Source organism: Triturus cristatus, chromosome 12, assembly GCF_964204655.1.
Source record: "Triturus cristatus chromosome 12, aTriCri1.1, whole genome shotgun sequence".
In the NCBI taxonomy this organism is placed as follows: domain Eukaryota; kingdom Metazoa; phylum Chordata; class Amphibia; order Caudata; family Salamandridae; genus Triturus; species Triturus cristatus.
Window position 1 is genome coordinate 662,929,990 of NC_140595.1, and position 16,079 is coordinate 662,946,068.

The following is a 16,079-nucleotide window of genomic DNA, read 5'->3' on the forward strand; positions in this document are numbered from 1 at the left end:
ACATCCTGCGTGCAGACTGACCTTGTAGCTCAGTGGCAGAGCACTGGTCTTGTAAACCAGGGGTCATGAGTTCAAGCCTCATTAGGGCCTTTTTACATGAGTCTTTCTGTATGTTGTTTTCAAGTCATTCTTCCCTGGAGTCACACATTGCTTTAGGATTGCTTATTGCCAAGCTTCCCTTTCCTGCTTTCATATTATCAAGAAAATATCATGAAGATCATTGAATTATAAATTATTGCCTCACCCCTTCCGATCGCCTGACCAACGCCAGACCAACGCCATTCTCACCCTGCCGGGCAAGCCCTGCCGGGCAAAGCCAAATAAGCCATGCATATTTACAGTTCCTTTGAAAGGCAGAGCGAGGACTAGGACCTCTGTTCCGACTGAATCTGAATCCACAGAAAGGATGTTATAAGGCCCTACAAATTTCACCAAGGAGATGTGAAATTCTTCCCCCATAAAATACTTTTTTTCCCAGATACCCCGGCTCTTAGGCAAATGAGGTTACTCCTCAAAACCCCTCCCCCACTCACCATAAATATCCTTCTCTCCTGCTGTCCATTCAAATGATACAAGGTATCTTGTACATAGAGAGAAAGGGAGAATAGGCAGACTTGTGCTTCAAAGATTTGGTGACCTTGGATGGGTGGGTTGAATGAAGAAGTGAACCTGGTTTCTGGGAAAGGCGTATCGAGATGAAGATGAGGAAAAGTGAACATGGACCACATTCATAGGTTAGAGAAATACATTTAATAGGTTGAATGGTTTTGAAAAGTGAACTTCGAGCAGTAATTGTTGTTTTTTAAATTGCAAATAAATTAAAAATGAATGTGGGATTGGAGGCACACTCTGAGCAGAAAAGCACCATAAGCTGCTATGGTGCAACTCAAGATGGTGAATAGAACCTTTAATATGATGATGCTCTTCTTTTGCTAGTTTTTTCGAGTCACCTTTTATTGTAAGTAGCTGATACAGCATTTTTTGCAGCTCTTCAGTTTATGGTTATCATGTGAGAACACTGTTTTCATCATATTTATTATTCTACAAATGTATTTTTAAATGCACTGATGTGGTGTTTGCATGAAATGCAAGATGGCACATCATGGAATGTTTAAACTGAGCATCGCGTAGGATATGTGATATTTGGCACCCAGAGGAGTAGGACACGTAGATCCTATAAGAAGTAAAGACTCTCTAGCAAGGGCCGTCCATACTCTGAGTTTAAACTTTACTTTTTGTGAAATGGTTTATGAAAAACAACACGGCTGCTCCAGGTGAGGCTCGAACTCACAACCCCGGCATGGCTCAGTGCAAGTACTGCTGTATAAGTACCGCGCTCTAACCAATTGCGCCACTGGAGCTCTCTCTTTTCACATCTCCCCAGGTGAGCCATCTACAGCTGACCAAGTAGATGACAGACACTGCTCCATCATTCACTGTGCAAGATCGACTCACATGCTAGCATGTTATCATGACTATTAAAAATACAGTCCAAACGGAATAGATTCTATAATTGTCCTATAACATATGCTCTGTCTATTCAAAACCCCATAGAATTATATCTTGACAGTTCTGACAAAGTCTAGGGGAATCTTATGAATATTTGTAATTAGCACATAGTAAGAATTTCCCAAAAATGAAATGTAGGTCCCTAATTGGGGAAAGACGTGGAATGTGAGATCTTGCCTCAGCTGTTTTTTTTCTTTTTTAGGTACAGTATATTGACACTTCAGTACCTTTTGTGAAGCAAGGTTTCAGATGGGGCTGTAGGGCAGACGAGGTGGCCGAGTGGTTAAGGCGATGGACTGCTAATCCATTGTGCTCTGCACGCGTGGGTTCGAGTCCCACCTTCGTCGGAAAGCCATCAGAGTCTCTTTTGATGGCCAGCATTTCTTGTAGTATAATTACACTCTCTTTCAAGACAGAGCCAGGATCCGCTAGATGGGATCATCTGACTGTTCCATTTTAACAAATATGTCAAATAAAGTGAAGTATTTTGTGCGTAATAGAAATTAGATCTTTCATGGAGTTTCCAGAGGATTGCCTTTCACTCACTCCTGGCTTATTAACCAGTTTGGATAAATAGATTGATAAGAAAGCAGCTCTTACTCCTAAAGTTTAGGCCGTCTCAAATGAATGACTGTTAACATATGTCTGCCCCACAGAGACAGATCACTTCTAATAAGTGGGTTCTCTATATGTCACTGATTGCAGACATACTAACTAGAGCTATCAGTATGGTCTTGAATGTGAAAACTCTTATTTTCTCATATGAAAATGTAGTTTTTCATACTTCCAAGAAAAGTGCCTTAAGCATGGTCTTCAATGTGTGCGCGCACGTGGACATTCATATGCAACTACGTTTCCATACAGAGTCTCAAAATCATAGATATATTCATACCTCAGTAAGAATACATGTTGCAATTTACATCCTGCATGCAGACTGGCCTTGTAGCTCAGTGGCAGAGCACTGGTCTTGTAAACCAGGGGTCATGAGTTCAAGCCTCATTAGGGCCTTTTTACATGAGTCTTTCTGTATGTTGTTTTCAAGTCATTCTTCCCTGGAGTCACACCTTGCTTTAGGATTGCTTATTGCCAAGCTTCCCTTTCCTGCTTTCATATTATCAAGAAAATATCATGAAGATCATTGAATTATAAATTATTGCCTCACCCCTTCCGATCGCCTGACCAACGCCAGACCAACGCCATTCTCACCCTGCCGGGCAAAGCCAAATAAGCCATGCATATTTACAGTTCCTTTGAAAGGCAGAGCGAGGACTAGGACCTCTGTTCCGACTGAATCTGAATCCACAGAAAGGATGTTATAAGGCCCTACAAATTTCACCAAGGAGATGTGAAATTCTTCCCCCATAAAATACTTTTTTTCCCAGATACCCCGGCTCTTAGGCAAATGAGGTTACTCCTCAAAACCCCTCCCCCACTCACCATAAATATCCTTCTCTCCTGCTGTCCATTCAAATGATACAAGGTATCTTGTACATAGAGAGAAAGGGAGAATAGGCAGACTTGTGCTTCAAAGATTTGGTGACCTTGGATGGGTGGGTTGAATGAAGAAGTGAACCTGGTTTCTGGGAAAGGCGTATCGAGATGAAGATGAGGAAAAGTGAACATGGACCACATTCATAGGTTAGAGAAATACATTTAATAGGTTGAATGGTTTTGAAAAGTGAACTTCGAGCAGTAATTGTTGTTTTTTAAATTGCAAATAAATTAAAAATGAATGTGGGATTGGAGGCACACTCTGAGCAGAAAAGCACCATAAGCTGCTATGGTGCAACTCAAGATGGTGAATAGAACCTTTAATATGATGATGCTCTTCTTTTGCTAGTTTTTTCGAGTCACCTTTTATTGTAAGTAGCTGATACAGCATTTTTTGCAGCTCTTCAGTTTATGGTTATCATGTGAGAACACTGTTTTCATCATATTTATTATTCTACAAATGTATTTTTAAATGCACTGATGTGGTGTTTGCATGAAATGCAAGATGGCACATCATGGAATGTTTAAACTGAGCATCGCGTAGGATATGTGATATTTGGCACCCAGAGGAGTAGGACACGTAGATCCTATAAGAAGTAAAGACTCTCTAGCAAGGGCCGTCCATACTCTGAGTTTAAACTTTACTTTTTGTGAAATGGTTTATGAAAAACAACACGGCTGCTCCAGGTGAGGCTCGAACTCACAACCTCGGCATGGCTCAGTGCAAGTACTGCTGTATAAGTACCGCGCGCTAACCGATTGCGCCACTGGAGCTCTCTCTTTTTACATCTCCCCAGGTGAGCCATCTACAGCTGACCAAGTAGATGACAGACACTGCTCCATCATTCACTGTGCAAGATCGACTCACATGCTAGCATGTTATCATGACTATTAAAAATACAGTCCAAACGGAATAGATTCTATAATTGTCCTATAACATATGCTCTGTCTATTCAAAACCCCATAGAATTATATCTTGACAGTTCTGACAAAGTCTAGGGGAATCTTATGAATATTTGTAATTAGCACATAGTAAGAATTTCCCAAAAATGAAATGTAGGTCCCTAATTGGGGGAAGACGTGGAATGTGAGATCTTGCCTCAGCTGTTTTTTTTCTTTTTTAGGTACAGTATATTGACACTTCAGTACCTTTTGTGAAGCAAGGTTTCAGATGGGGCTGTAGGGCAGACGAGGTGGCCGAGTGGTTAAGGCGATGGACTGCTAATCCATTGTGCTCTGCACGCGTGGGTTCGAATCCCACCTTCGTCGGAAAGCCATCAGAGTCTCTTTTGATGGCCAGCATTTCTTGTAGTATAATTACACTCTCTTTCAAGACAGAGCCAGGATCCGCTAGATGGGATCATCTGACTGTTCCATTTTAACAAATATGTCAAATAAAGTGAAGTATTTTGTGCGTAATAGAAATTAGATCTTTCATGGAGTTTCCAGAGGATTGCCTTTCACTCACTCCTGGCTTATTAACCAGTTTGGATAAATAGATTGATAAGAAAGCAGCTCTTACTCCTAAAGTTTAGGCCGTCTCAAATGAATGACTGTTAACATATGTCTGCCCCACAGAGACAGAACACTTCTAATAAGTGGGTTCTCTATATGTCACTGATTGCAGACATACTAACTAGAGCTATCGGTATGGTCTTGAATGTGAAAACTCTTATTTTCTCATATGAAAATGTAGTTTTTCATACTTCCAAGAAAAGTGCCTTAAGCATGGTCTTCAATGTGTGCGCGCACGTGGACATTCATATGCAACTACGTTTCCATACAGAGTCTCAAAATCATAGATATATTCATACCTCAGTAAGAATACATGTTGCAATTTACATCCTGCGTGCAGACTGGCCTTGTAGCTCAGTGGCAGAGCACTGGTCTTGTAAACAAGGGGTCATGAGTTCAAGCCTCATCAGGGCCTTTTTACATGAGTCTTTCTGTATGTTGTTTTCAAGTCATTCTTCCCTGGAGTCACACCTTGCTTTAGGATTGCTTATTGCCAAGCTTCCCTTTCCTGCTTTCATATTATCAACTAAATATCATGAAGATCATTGAATTATAAATTATTGCCTCACCCCTTCCGATCGCCTGACGAACGCCTGACAAACGCCATTCTCACCCTGCCGGGCAAAGCCATATAAGCATGCATATTTACAGTTCCTTTGAAAGGCAGAGCGAGGACTAGGACCTCTGTTCCGACTGAATCTGAATCCACAGAAAGGATGTTATAAGGCCCTACAAATTTCACCAAGGAGATGTGAAATTCTTCCCCCATAAAATACTTTTTTTCCCAGATACCCCGGCTCTTAGGCAAATGAGGTTACTCCTCAAAACCCCACCCCCACTCACCATAAATATCCTTCTCTCCTGCTGTCCATTCAAATGATACAAGGTATCTTGTACATAGAGAGAAAGGGAGAATAGGCAGACTTGTGCTTCAAAGATTTGGTGACCTTGGATGGGTGGGTTTAATGAAGAAGTGAACCTGGTTTCTGGGAAAGGAGTATCGAGATGAAGATGAGGAAAAGTGAACATGGACCACATTCATAGGTTAGAGAAATACATTTAATAGGTTGAATGGTTTTGAAAAGTGAACTTCGAGCAGTAATTGTTGTTTTTTAAATTGCAAATAAATTAAAAATGAATGTGGGATTGGAGGCACACTCTGAGCAGAAAAGCACCATAAGCTGCTATGGTGCAACTCAAGATGGTGAATAGAACCTTTAATATGATGATGCTCTTCTTTTGCTAGTTTTTTCGAGTCACCTTTTATTGTAAGTAGCTGATACAGCATTTTTTGCAGCTCTTCAGTTTATGGTTATCATGTGAGAACACTGTTTTCATCATATTTATTATTCTACAAATGTATTTTTAAATGCACTGATGTGGTGTTTGCATGAAATGCAAGATGGCACATCATGGAATGTTTAAACTGAGCATCGCGTAGGATATGTGATATTTGGCACCCAGAGGAGTAGGACACGTAGATCCTATAAGAAGTAAAGACTCTCTAGCAAGGGCCGTCCATACTCTGAGTTTAAACTTTACTTTTTGTGAAATGGTTTATGAAAAACAACACGGCTGCTCCAGGTGAGGCTCGAACTCACAACCTCGGCATGGCTCAGTGCAAGTACTGCTGTATAAGTACCGCGCGCTAACCGATTGCGCCACTGGAGCTCTCTCTTTTCACATCTCCCCAGGTGAGCCATCTACAGCTGACCAAGTAGATGACAGACACTGCTCCATCATTCACTGTGCAAGATCGACTCACATGCTAGCATGTTATCATGACTATTAAAAATACAGTCCAAACGGAATAGATTCTATAATTGTCCTATAACATATGCTCTGTCTATTCAAAACCCCATAGAATTATATCTTGACAGTTCTGACAAAGTCTAGGGGAATCTTATGAATATTTGTAATTAGCACATAGTAAGAATTTCCCAAAAATGAAATGTAGGTCCCTAATTGGGGGAAGACGTGGAATGTGAGATCTTGCCTCAGCTGTTTTTTTTCTTTTTTAGGTACAGTATATTGACACTTCAGTACCTTTTGTGAAGCAAGGTTTCAGATGGGGATGTAGGGCAGACGAGGTGGCCGAGTGGTTAAGGCGATGGACTGCTAATCCATTGTGCTCTGCACGCGTGGGTTCGAATCCCACCTTCGTCGGAAAGCCATCAGAGTCTCTTTTGATGGCCAGCATTTCTTGTAGTATAATTACACTCTCTTTCAAGACAGAGCCAGGATCCGCTAGATGGGATCATCTGACTGTTCCATTTTAACAAATATGTCAAATAAAGTGAAGTATTTTGTGCGTAATAGAAATTAGATCTTTCATGGAGTTTCCAGAGGATTGCCTTTCACTCACTCCTGGCTTATTAACCAGTTTGGATAAATAGATTGATAAGAAAGCAGCTCTTACTCCTAAAGTTTAGGCCGTCTCAAATGAATGACTGTTAACATATGTCTGCCCCACAGAGACAGATCACTTCTAATAAGTGGGTTCTCTATATGTCACTGATTGCAGACATACTAACTAGAGCTATCGGTATGGTCTTGAATGTGAAAACTCTTATTTTCTCATATGAAAATGTAGTTTTTCATACTTCCAAGAAAAGTGCCTTAAGCATGGTCTTCAATGTGTGCGCGCACGTGGACATTCATATGCAACTACGTTTCCATACAGAGTCTCAAAATCATAGATATATTCATACCTCAGTAAGAATACATGTTGCAATTTACATCCTGCGTGCAGACTGGCCTTGTAGCTCAGTGGCAGAGCACTGGTCTTGTAAACAAGGGGTCATGAGTTCAAGCCTCATCAGGGCCTTTTTACATGAGTCTTTCTGTATGTTGTTTTCAAGTCATTCTTCCCTGGAGTCACACCTTGCTTTAGGATTGCTTATTGCCAAGCTTCCCTTTCCTGCTTTCATATTATCAAGTAAATATCATGAAGATCATTGAATTATAAATTATTGCCTCACCCCTTCCGATCGCCTGACGAACGCCTGACAAACGCCATTCTCACCCTGCCGGGCAAAGCCATATAAGCCATGCATATTTACAGTTCCTTTGAAAGGCAGAGCGAGGACTAGGACCTCTGTTCCGACTGAATCTGAATCCACAGAAAGGATGTTATAAGGCCCTACAAATTTCACCAAGGAGATGTGAAATTCTTCCCCCATAAAATACTTTTTTTCCCAGATACCCCGGCTCTTAGGCAAATGAGGTTACTCCTCAAAACCCCACCCCCACTCACCATAAATATCCTTCTCTCCTGCTGTCCATTCAAATGATACAAGGTATCTTGTACATAGAGAGAAAGGGAGAATAGGCAGACTTGTGCTTCAAAGATTTGGTGACCTTGGATGGGTGGGTTTAATGAAGAAGTGAACCTGGTTTCTGGGAAAGGAGTATCGAGATGAAGATGAGGAAAAGTGAACATGGACCACATTCATAGGTTAGAGAAATACATTTAATAGGTTGAATGGTTTTGAAAAGTGAACTTCGAGCAGTAATTGTTGTTTTTTAAATTGCAAATAAATTAAAAATGAATGTGGGATTGGAGGCACACTCTGAGCAGAAAAGCACCATAAGCTGCTATGGTGCAACTCAAGATGGTGAATAGAACCTTTAATATGATGATGCTCTTCTTTTGCTAGTTTTTTCGAGTCACCTTTTATTGTAAGTAGCTGATACAGCATTTTTTGCAGCTCTTCAGTTTATGGTTATCATGTGAGAACACTGTTTTCATCATATTTATTATTCTACAAATGTATTTTTAAATGCACTGATGTGGTGTTTGCATGAAATGCAAGATGGCACATCATGGAATGTTTAAACTGAGCATCGCGTAGGATGTGTGATATTTGGCACCCAGAGGAGTAGGACACGTAGATCCTATAAGAAGTAAAGACTCTCTAGCAAGGGCCGTCCATACTCTGAGTTTAAACTTTACTTTTTGTGAAATGGTTTATGAAAAACAACACGGCTGCTCCAGGTGAGGCTCGAACTCACAACCTCGGCATGGCTCAGTGCAAGTACTGCTGTATAAGTACCGCGCGCTAACCCATTGCGCCACTGGAGCTCTCTCTTTTCACATCTCCCCAGGTGAGCCATCTACAGCTGACCAAGTAGATGACAGACACTGCTCCATCATTCACTGTGCAAGATCGACTCACATGCTAGCATGTTATCATGACTATTAAAAATACAGTCCAAACGGAATAGATTCTATAATTGTCCTATAACATATGCTCTGTCTATTCAAAACCCCATAGAATTATATCTTGACAGTTCTGACAAAGTCTAGGGGAATCTTATGAATATTTGTAATTAGCACATAGTAAGAATTTCCCAAAAATGAAATGTAGGTCCCTAATTGGGGGAAGACGAGGAATGTGAGATCTTGCCTCAGCTGTTTTTTTTCTTTTTTAGGTACAGTATATTGACACTTCAGTGCCTTTTGTGAAGCAAGGTTTCAGATGGGGCTGTAGGGCAGACGAGGTGGCCGAGTGGATAAGGCGATGGACTGCTAATCCATTGTGCTCTGCACGCGTGGGTTCGAATCACACCTTCGTCGGAAAGCCATCAGAGTCTCTTTTGATGGCCAGCATTTCTTGTAGTATAATTACACTCTCTTTCAAGACAGAGCCAGGATCCGCTAGATGGGATCATCTGACTGTTCCATTTTAACAAATATGTCAAATAAAGTGAAGTATTTTGTGCGTAATAGAAATTAGATCTTTCATGGAGTTTCCAGAGGATTGCCTTTCACTCACTCCTGGCTTATTAACCAGTTTGGATAAATAGATTGATAAGAAAGCAGCTCTTACTCCTAAAGTTTAGGCCGTCTCAAATGAATGACTGTTAACATATGTCTGCCCCACAGAGACAGATCACTTCTAATAAGTGGGTTCTCTATATGTCACTGATTGCAGACATACTAACTAGAGCTATCAGTATGGTCTTGAATGTGAAAACTCTTATTTTCTCATATGAAAATGTAGTTTTTCATACTTCCAAGAAAAGTGCCTTAAGCATGGTCTTCAATGTGTGCGCGCACGTGGTCATTCATATGCAACTACGTTTCCATACAGAGTCTCAAAATCATAGATATATTCATACCTCAGTAAGAATACATGTTGCAATTTACATCCTGCATGCAGACTGGCGTTGTAGCTCAGTGGCAGAGCACTGGTCTTATAAACCAGGGGTCATGAGTTCAAGCCTCATCAGGGCCTTTTTACATGAGTCTTTCTGTATGTTGTTTTCAAGTCATTCTTCCCTGGAGTCACACCTTGCTTTAGGATTGCTTATTGCCAAGCTTCCCTTTCCTGCTTTCATATTATCAAGAAAATATCATGAAGATCATTGAATTATAAATTATTGCCTCACCCCTTCCGATCGCCTGACAAACGCCATTCCCGCCCTGCCGGGCAAAGCCAAATAAGCCATGCATATTTACAGTTCCTTTGAAAGGCGGAGCGAGGACTAGGACCTCTGTTCCGACTGAATCTGCATCCACAGAAAGGATGTTATAAGGCCCTACAAATTTCACCAAGGAGATGTGAAATTCTTCCCCCATAAAATACTTTTTTTCCCAGATACCCCGGCTCTTAGGCAAATGAGGTTACTCCTCAAAACCCCACCCCCACTCACCATAAATATCCTTCTCTCCTGCTGTCCATTCAAATGATACAAGGTATCTTGTACATAGAGAGAAAGGGAGAATAGGCAGACTTGTGCTTCAAAGATTTGGTGACCTTGGATGGGTGGGTTTAATGAAGAAGTGAACCTGGTTTCTGGGAAAGGAGTATCGAGATGAAGATGAGGAAAAGTGAACATGGACCACATTCATAGGTTAGAGAAATACATTTAATAGGTTGAATGGTTTTGAAAAGTGAACTTCGAGCAGTAATTGTTGTTTTTTAAATTGCAAATAAATTAAAAATGAATGTGGGATTGGAGGCACACTCTGAGCAGAAAAGCACCATAAGCTGCTATGGTGCAACTCAAGATGGTGAATAGAACCTTTAATATGATGATGCTCTTCTTTTGCTAGTTTTTTCGAGTCACCTTTTATTGTAAGTAGCTGATACAGCATTTTTTGCAGCTCTTCAGTTTATGGTTATCATGTGAGAACACTGTTTTCATCATATTTATTATTCTACAAATGTATTTTTAAATGCACTGATGTGGTGTTTGCATGAAATGCAAGATGGCACATCATGGAATGTTTAAACTGAGCATCGCGTAGGATATGTGATATTTGGCACCCAGAGGAGTAGGACACGTAGATCCTATAAGAAGTAAAGACTCTCTAGCAAGGGCCGTCCATACTCTGAGTTTAAACTTTACTTTTTGTGAAATGGTTTATGAAAAACAACACGGCTGCTCCAGGTGAGGCTCGAACTCACAACCTCGGCATGGCTCAGTGCAAGTACTGCTGTATAAGTACCGCACGCTAACCGATTGCGCCACTGGAGCTCTCTCTTTTCACATCTCCCCAGGTGAGCCATCTACAGCTGACCAAGTAGATGACAGACACTGCTCCATCATTCACTGTGCAAGATCGACTCACATGCTAGCATGTTATCATGACTATTAAAAATACAGTCCAAACGGAATAGATTCTATAATTGTCCTATAACATATGCTCTGTCTATTCAAAACCCCATAGAATTATATCTTGACAGTTCTGACAAAGTCTAGGGGAATCTTATGAATATTTGTAATTAGCACATAGTAAGAATTTCCCAAAAATGAAATGTAGGTCCCTAATTGGGGGAAGACGTGGAATGTGAGATCTTGCCTCAGCTGTTTTTTTTCTTTTTTAGGTACAGTATATTGACACTTCAGTACCTTTTGTGAAGCAAGGTTTCAGATGGGGCTGTAGGGCAGACGAGGTGGCTGAGTGGTTAAGGCGATGGACTGCTAATCCATTGTGCTCTGCACGCGTGGGTTCGAATCCCACCTTCGTCGGAAAGCCATCAGAGTCTCTTTTGATGGCCAGCATTTCTTGTAGTATAATTACACTCTCTTTCAAGACAGAGCCAGGATCCGCTAGATGGGATCATCTGACTGTTCCATTTTAACAAATATGTCAAATAAAGTGAAGTATTTTGTGCGTAATAGAAATTAGATCTTTCATGGAGTTTCCAGAGGATTGCCTTTCACTCACTCCTGGCTTATTAACCAGTTTGGATAAATAGATTGATAAGAAAGCAGCTCTTACTCCTAAAGTTTAGGCCGTCTCAAATGAATGACTGTTAACATATGTCTGCCCCACAGAGACAGATCACTTCTAATAAGTGGGTTCTCTATATGTCACTGATTGCAGACATACTAACTAGAGCTATCGGTATGGTCTTGAATGTGAAAACTCTTATTTTCTCATATGAAAATGTAGTTTTTCATACTTCCAAGAAAAGTGCCTTAAGCATGGTCTTCAATGTGTGCGCGCACGTGGACATTCATATGCAACTACGTTTCCATACAGAGTCTCAAAATCATAGATATATTCATACCTCAGTAAGAATACATGTTGCAATTTACATCCTGCGTGCAGACTGGCCTTGTAGCTCAGTGGCAGAGCACTGGTCTTGTAAACCAGGGGTCATGAGTTCAAGCCTCATCAGGGCCTTTTTACATGAGTCTTTCTGTATGTTGTTTTCAAGTCATTCTTCCCTGGAGTCACACCTTGCTTTAGGATTGCTTATTGCCAAGCTTCCCTTTCCTGCTTTCATATTATCAAGAAAATATCATGAAGATCATTGAATTATAAATTATTGCCTCACCCCTTCCGATCGCCTGACGAACGCCAGACCAACGCCATTCTCACCCTGCCGGGCAAAGCCAAATAAGCCATGCATATTTACAGTTCCTTTGAAAGGCGGAGCGAGGACTAGGACCTCTGTTCCGACTGAATCTGCATCCACAGAAAGGATGTTATAAGGCCCTACAAATTTCACCAAGGAGATGTGAAATTCTTCCCCCATAAAATACTTTTTTTCCCAGATACCCCGGCTCTTAGGCAAATGAGGTTACTCCTCAAAACCCCACCCCCACTCACCATAAATATCCTTCTCTCCTGCTGTCCATTCAAATGATACAAGGTATCTTGTACATAGAGAGAAAGGGAGAATAGGCAGACTTGTGCTTCAAAGATTTGGTGACCTTGGATGGGTGGGTTTAATGAAGAAGTGAACCTGGTTTCTGGGAAAGGAGTATCGAGATGAAGATGAGGAAAAGTGAACATGGACCACATTCATAGGTTAGAGAAATACATTTAATAGGTTGAATGGTTTTGAAAAGTGAACTTCGAGCAGTAATTGTTGTTTTTTAAATTGCAAATAAATTAAAAATGAATGTGGGGAGGGGCGTGGCTTGGACGCCGAGGGAAGATGGCGGATCTCCGTTAGCTCCGCTCGGACGCGGTGCTGTGTAGCTGTGTGGAAGGCTTCCCAGCGAGCTACGGGCACTGTCTCTAGAAGAACTTACCAGCGGAACATGGCGTGATTCTGAATTGCTCCTCGTTGGTTGTTTTTACCACTCCTATCCCTCGGAGACGTGGCGGTTTGAGTTCCTGAGGTAATGCCCGACGGTGGCCATTTTGTATCGAGGCGCCGGCATTCTATTCCTGAAACACCGCGCACGCATTTCCTGGATCCAGTCATGCTTTGATGCTTTACTGCTTCATGTCTCTTCGAGAGGGAGTCTGCTCCAAGTTCAACAGTCGCCAGTAGCCCCTGGCCATGCTTGTTCCATATCGTTCTCTCCCCGGAGAAGGTCCCATAATTTTGTCTTTTCCTCAGAGAAGCCGTGATTAACCCCTACGTTCCGGTATCTTCAGAGCCACAGGCTGGATGCATTGCAGCTTTGTGTATCTTTCACTGTTCTAAGGTAATGCTGTAGTGGCTTTGTGAGTATCTCTGTCAAACCGTACAGCGTATGAGAGAATTCCGTGTACTTTTTCCCGCCAAAAAAGCATCTCGTCAAATTGCCAAGATGTCTAATGACTCCCATCCTCCTAATAAACCGTCTTCTTCTGGCGCAAAGCCTAAAAGGCTGAAGAATGACCCGCCCTCGCCTATTCTTTCATCACAAAGCCCAGTTTTGGATAACATACTAGAGGAAGTGCGTGGTCTTCAACCCTTTATGGCCGCCACAAACGAAAAATTGCAACAAATTGAGGACCGATGGATCGTCATGGAAGGTAGGGTGACTGAGTTAGAACAACGCGTCAGTGATGTTCATGATGTTACCACAAAAATTCCGTTATTGGAACAGGAGATTCATAAATTGAAGCTTCATACTGAGGACTTGGAGAATCGTAATCGAAGGAACAACCTCCGTCTTTTTGGCTTGCCAGAGAATATTGAGGGTCCTGATATGTTGCTTTTCCTTCGAAAATTCCTTCATGACCTCTTGGGCCTTCAGTCATCTACACCTTTGAATATACAAAGAGCCCACCGCCTAGGTCGCCTTCAACCGAATTCCACCAAACCTCGTGGTATTATTATGCTGTTCCTGGAGTTCACAGAACTCATGACTGTTCTTAAAGCAGCTAAACTCAAACGTAACCTATCGTGGTCTGGACATAATATTTTTATCTCACAAGATGTCTCCAATGCGACCAATGCTCGTCGCAAAGAATTTCTTGCATTGCGTCCACAAATGAGGCTTTTGAACGTCCAATATGGTATACTTCATCCCTCCATCTGCAAGATCACCCACAACGGCCAGACGAGATCCTTTGATGACCCGGGAAAACTGAAGCTGTTTCTCAATAACATTTCCTCTCGGAATATGGACACAAATCATTGAACGTTTCCTTTTTGCTACTTCTGTGTAGTGCTCTTAACAGCTATTAACAGCTTTTTTCTGGTTACCTTAGATTCCTCTTATACATAGCTTTCCATATGTTTTAGTGCTTATTGCTTACTGTACATTTGTTAATCACGTTTCTTCCTCTTTGTTACTGCTTATTCCTGTTCAAATTCTCTCTTCCCCTTCTCATATCTTGCTCCCGCTATATGATTTCCTACGTTGTGTCCTGCTTCCAATTGTACCCATGTGAACTATACCGCTGTCTTCTCTCCGGTCTCATCACGCTCCAATTTTACTTTTCTATCGATGTCTTTCAGGTCTGGACTCTTTTCCTTGACCTGTTTTCCTTCTTTGCTTTCCTATGCTTTTTTCCTCTGCTCACCTTCTTTCCCTTCCCTGCTCTTTCGCGCTCTTTCTTATTTCAGTCTTCCTTTGGTCGGTGCGTCTCTCTCTTCTTCTTTCGAGTTTTTCCATGTTTCCTCTTTGCTCTTTTCCCTTCATTTCTTCTTGATTATGGTGCTTTTGGACTTCCTTTTATTTATTTCGTTGTCAAAGGCTTGTTGATCCTTCTTAATAAGGCGGTTTTATGTTTTGTTGTTCCCCTGTGTAACCCTTATGCGCATTTTGTCTTTCAGTGTCGTTGTGTCTCCGAAGTATTTCCACACCATGTGTATCACATTCCCCTGACCCTCGCGTATGTGTAATTTTGTTACGTGGAACGTTCGTGGTCTTGGAAACCCGGTTAAAAGACAAAAGGTAATTTCTCATTTATCTAAGCTTAATTCCCAAATTTCTTTTCTTCAAGAAACTCACTGCAATGACGTTGAATCACTGAAATTAAAAAGGCAGTGGGTAGGCCAAGTTGTTTTTTCCCCTGCTGTTGACAAGAAGGGGGGGGTTGCCATATTGTTTCACAAAACTTTATCTGTGCAAATTATTTCCTCTCAAAATGATGACGCAGGTCGATGGGTAATGGCCAAGGTTGTTGTGCACAATAAAACGTTAATCTTGCTAAACATTTATGGCCCTGTGAAACCAGATCCAAAATTTTGGAATGATATCAAAATTCTCCTCTCCACAGCTGACTGTCCCAATATTATTGTAGCAGGCGATTTTAATCAATGGTTGGATCCTTTCTCGGATCGCTTATCTAAGTACAAATTTCAACCGGATAAGACCTATAAATCCTTTCAATCGGCCATTGCCTCTCGCCCATTGTATGATGTTTGGAGAACCTGTAACCCTGATTTGTTGGAATATACGTTCTTTTCTAATGTACACCAAACCCGATCCAGAATTGATTATATCTTGATTGGCAAATCCCTTCTTCCTTGTATCCAAAAATCTGAAATTGGCTCTATTTTTATCTCAGACCACGCCCCTGTCTATGCTATGTTCGACCTTTCACTCACCTCCACCAAATATAATCGCTGGAAGTTTAACACTCACCTACTTTCTGATACAACTTATATTAAAGAAGTCACCTCCTTTATTAATTAATTTTTCACCTTTAACAACCCATTAGACACTTCCACCTCTAACAACTGGGATGCTTTTAAGGCGGCTCTCCGTGCTTTTACTATTTCTTTTGTGTCCCGGAAGAAAAAGGCCAATGTGAAAAAGTACAAAGACCAATTACAACAGTTGAAAAAATTAGAGCATGACTATTTTTCCTCTAAAAATGCTGATTCACTTAGGAGTTTAATTACAGCCAAAACCAACCTCAACAAAATTGC

At 41.3% G+C, this 16,079-nt stretch overlaps 8 non-coding genes across 8 annotated transcripts; 4 read left to right on the plus strand and 4 right to left on the minus strand.

The window, feature by feature from the left end:
• Nucleotides 1–1,774: 1,774 nt before the first annotated feature.
• Nucleotides 1,775–1,856, plus strand: TRNAS-GCU (transfer RNA serine (anticodon GCU)). Its single transcript has one exon. It is a non-coding gene; the product is annotated as a tRNA-Ser (tRNA).
• A 1,823-nt stretch (nt 1,857–3,679) lies between these two features.
• TRNAI-UAU (transfer RNA isoleucine (anticodon UAU)) lies at nt 3,680–3,774 on the minus strand. Its single transcript has 2 exons — nt 3,737–3,774; nt 3,680–3,715 (listed from the first exon to the last, which is right to left on the minus strand). It is a non-coding gene; the product is annotated as a tRNA-Ile (tRNA).
• A 413-nt stretch (nt 3,775–4,187) lies between these two features.
• TRNAS-GCU (transfer RNA serine (anticodon GCU)) lies at nt 4,188–4,269 on the plus strand. Its single transcript has one exon. It is a non-coding gene; the product is annotated as a tRNA-Ser (tRNA).
• Nucleotides 4,270–6,091: 1,822 nt separating this feature from the next.
• TRNAI-UAU (transfer RNA isoleucine (anticodon UAU)) lies at nt 6,092–6,186 on the minus strand. The gene is made up of 2 exons: nt 6,149–6,186; nt 6,092–6,127 (listed from the first exon to the last, which is right to left on the minus strand). It is a non-coding gene; the product is annotated as a tRNA-Ile (tRNA).
• Nucleotides 6,187–6,599: 413 nt separating this feature from the next.
• Nucleotides 6,600–6,681, plus strand: TRNAS-GCU (transfer RNA serine (anticodon GCU)). Its single transcript has one exon. It is a non-coding gene; the product is annotated as a tRNA-Ser (tRNA).
• Nucleotides 6,682–8,504: 1,823 nt separating this feature from the next.
• TRNAI-UAU (transfer RNA isoleucine (anticodon UAU)) lies at nt 8,505–8,599 on the minus strand. The gene is made up of 2 exons: nt 8,562–8,599; nt 8,505–8,540 (listed from the first exon to the last, which is right to left on the minus strand). It is a non-coding gene; the product is annotated as a tRNA-Ile (tRNA).
• Nucleotides 8,600–10,906: 2,307 nt separating this feature from the next.
• TRNAI-UAU (transfer RNA isoleucine (anticodon UAU)) lies at nt 10,907–11,001 on the minus strand. Its single transcript has 2 exons — nt 10,964–11,001; nt 10,907–10,942 (listed from the first exon to the last, which is right to left on the minus strand). It is a non-coding gene; the product is annotated as a tRNA-Ile (tRNA).
• Nucleotides 11,002–12,085: 1,084 nt separating this feature from the next.
• Nucleotides 12,086–12,157, plus strand: TRNAT-UGU (transfer RNA threonine (anticodon UGU)). The gene has a single exon. It is a non-coding gene; the product is annotated as a tRNA-Thr (tRNA).
• Nucleotides 12,158–16,079: the final 3,922 nt, after the last annotated feature.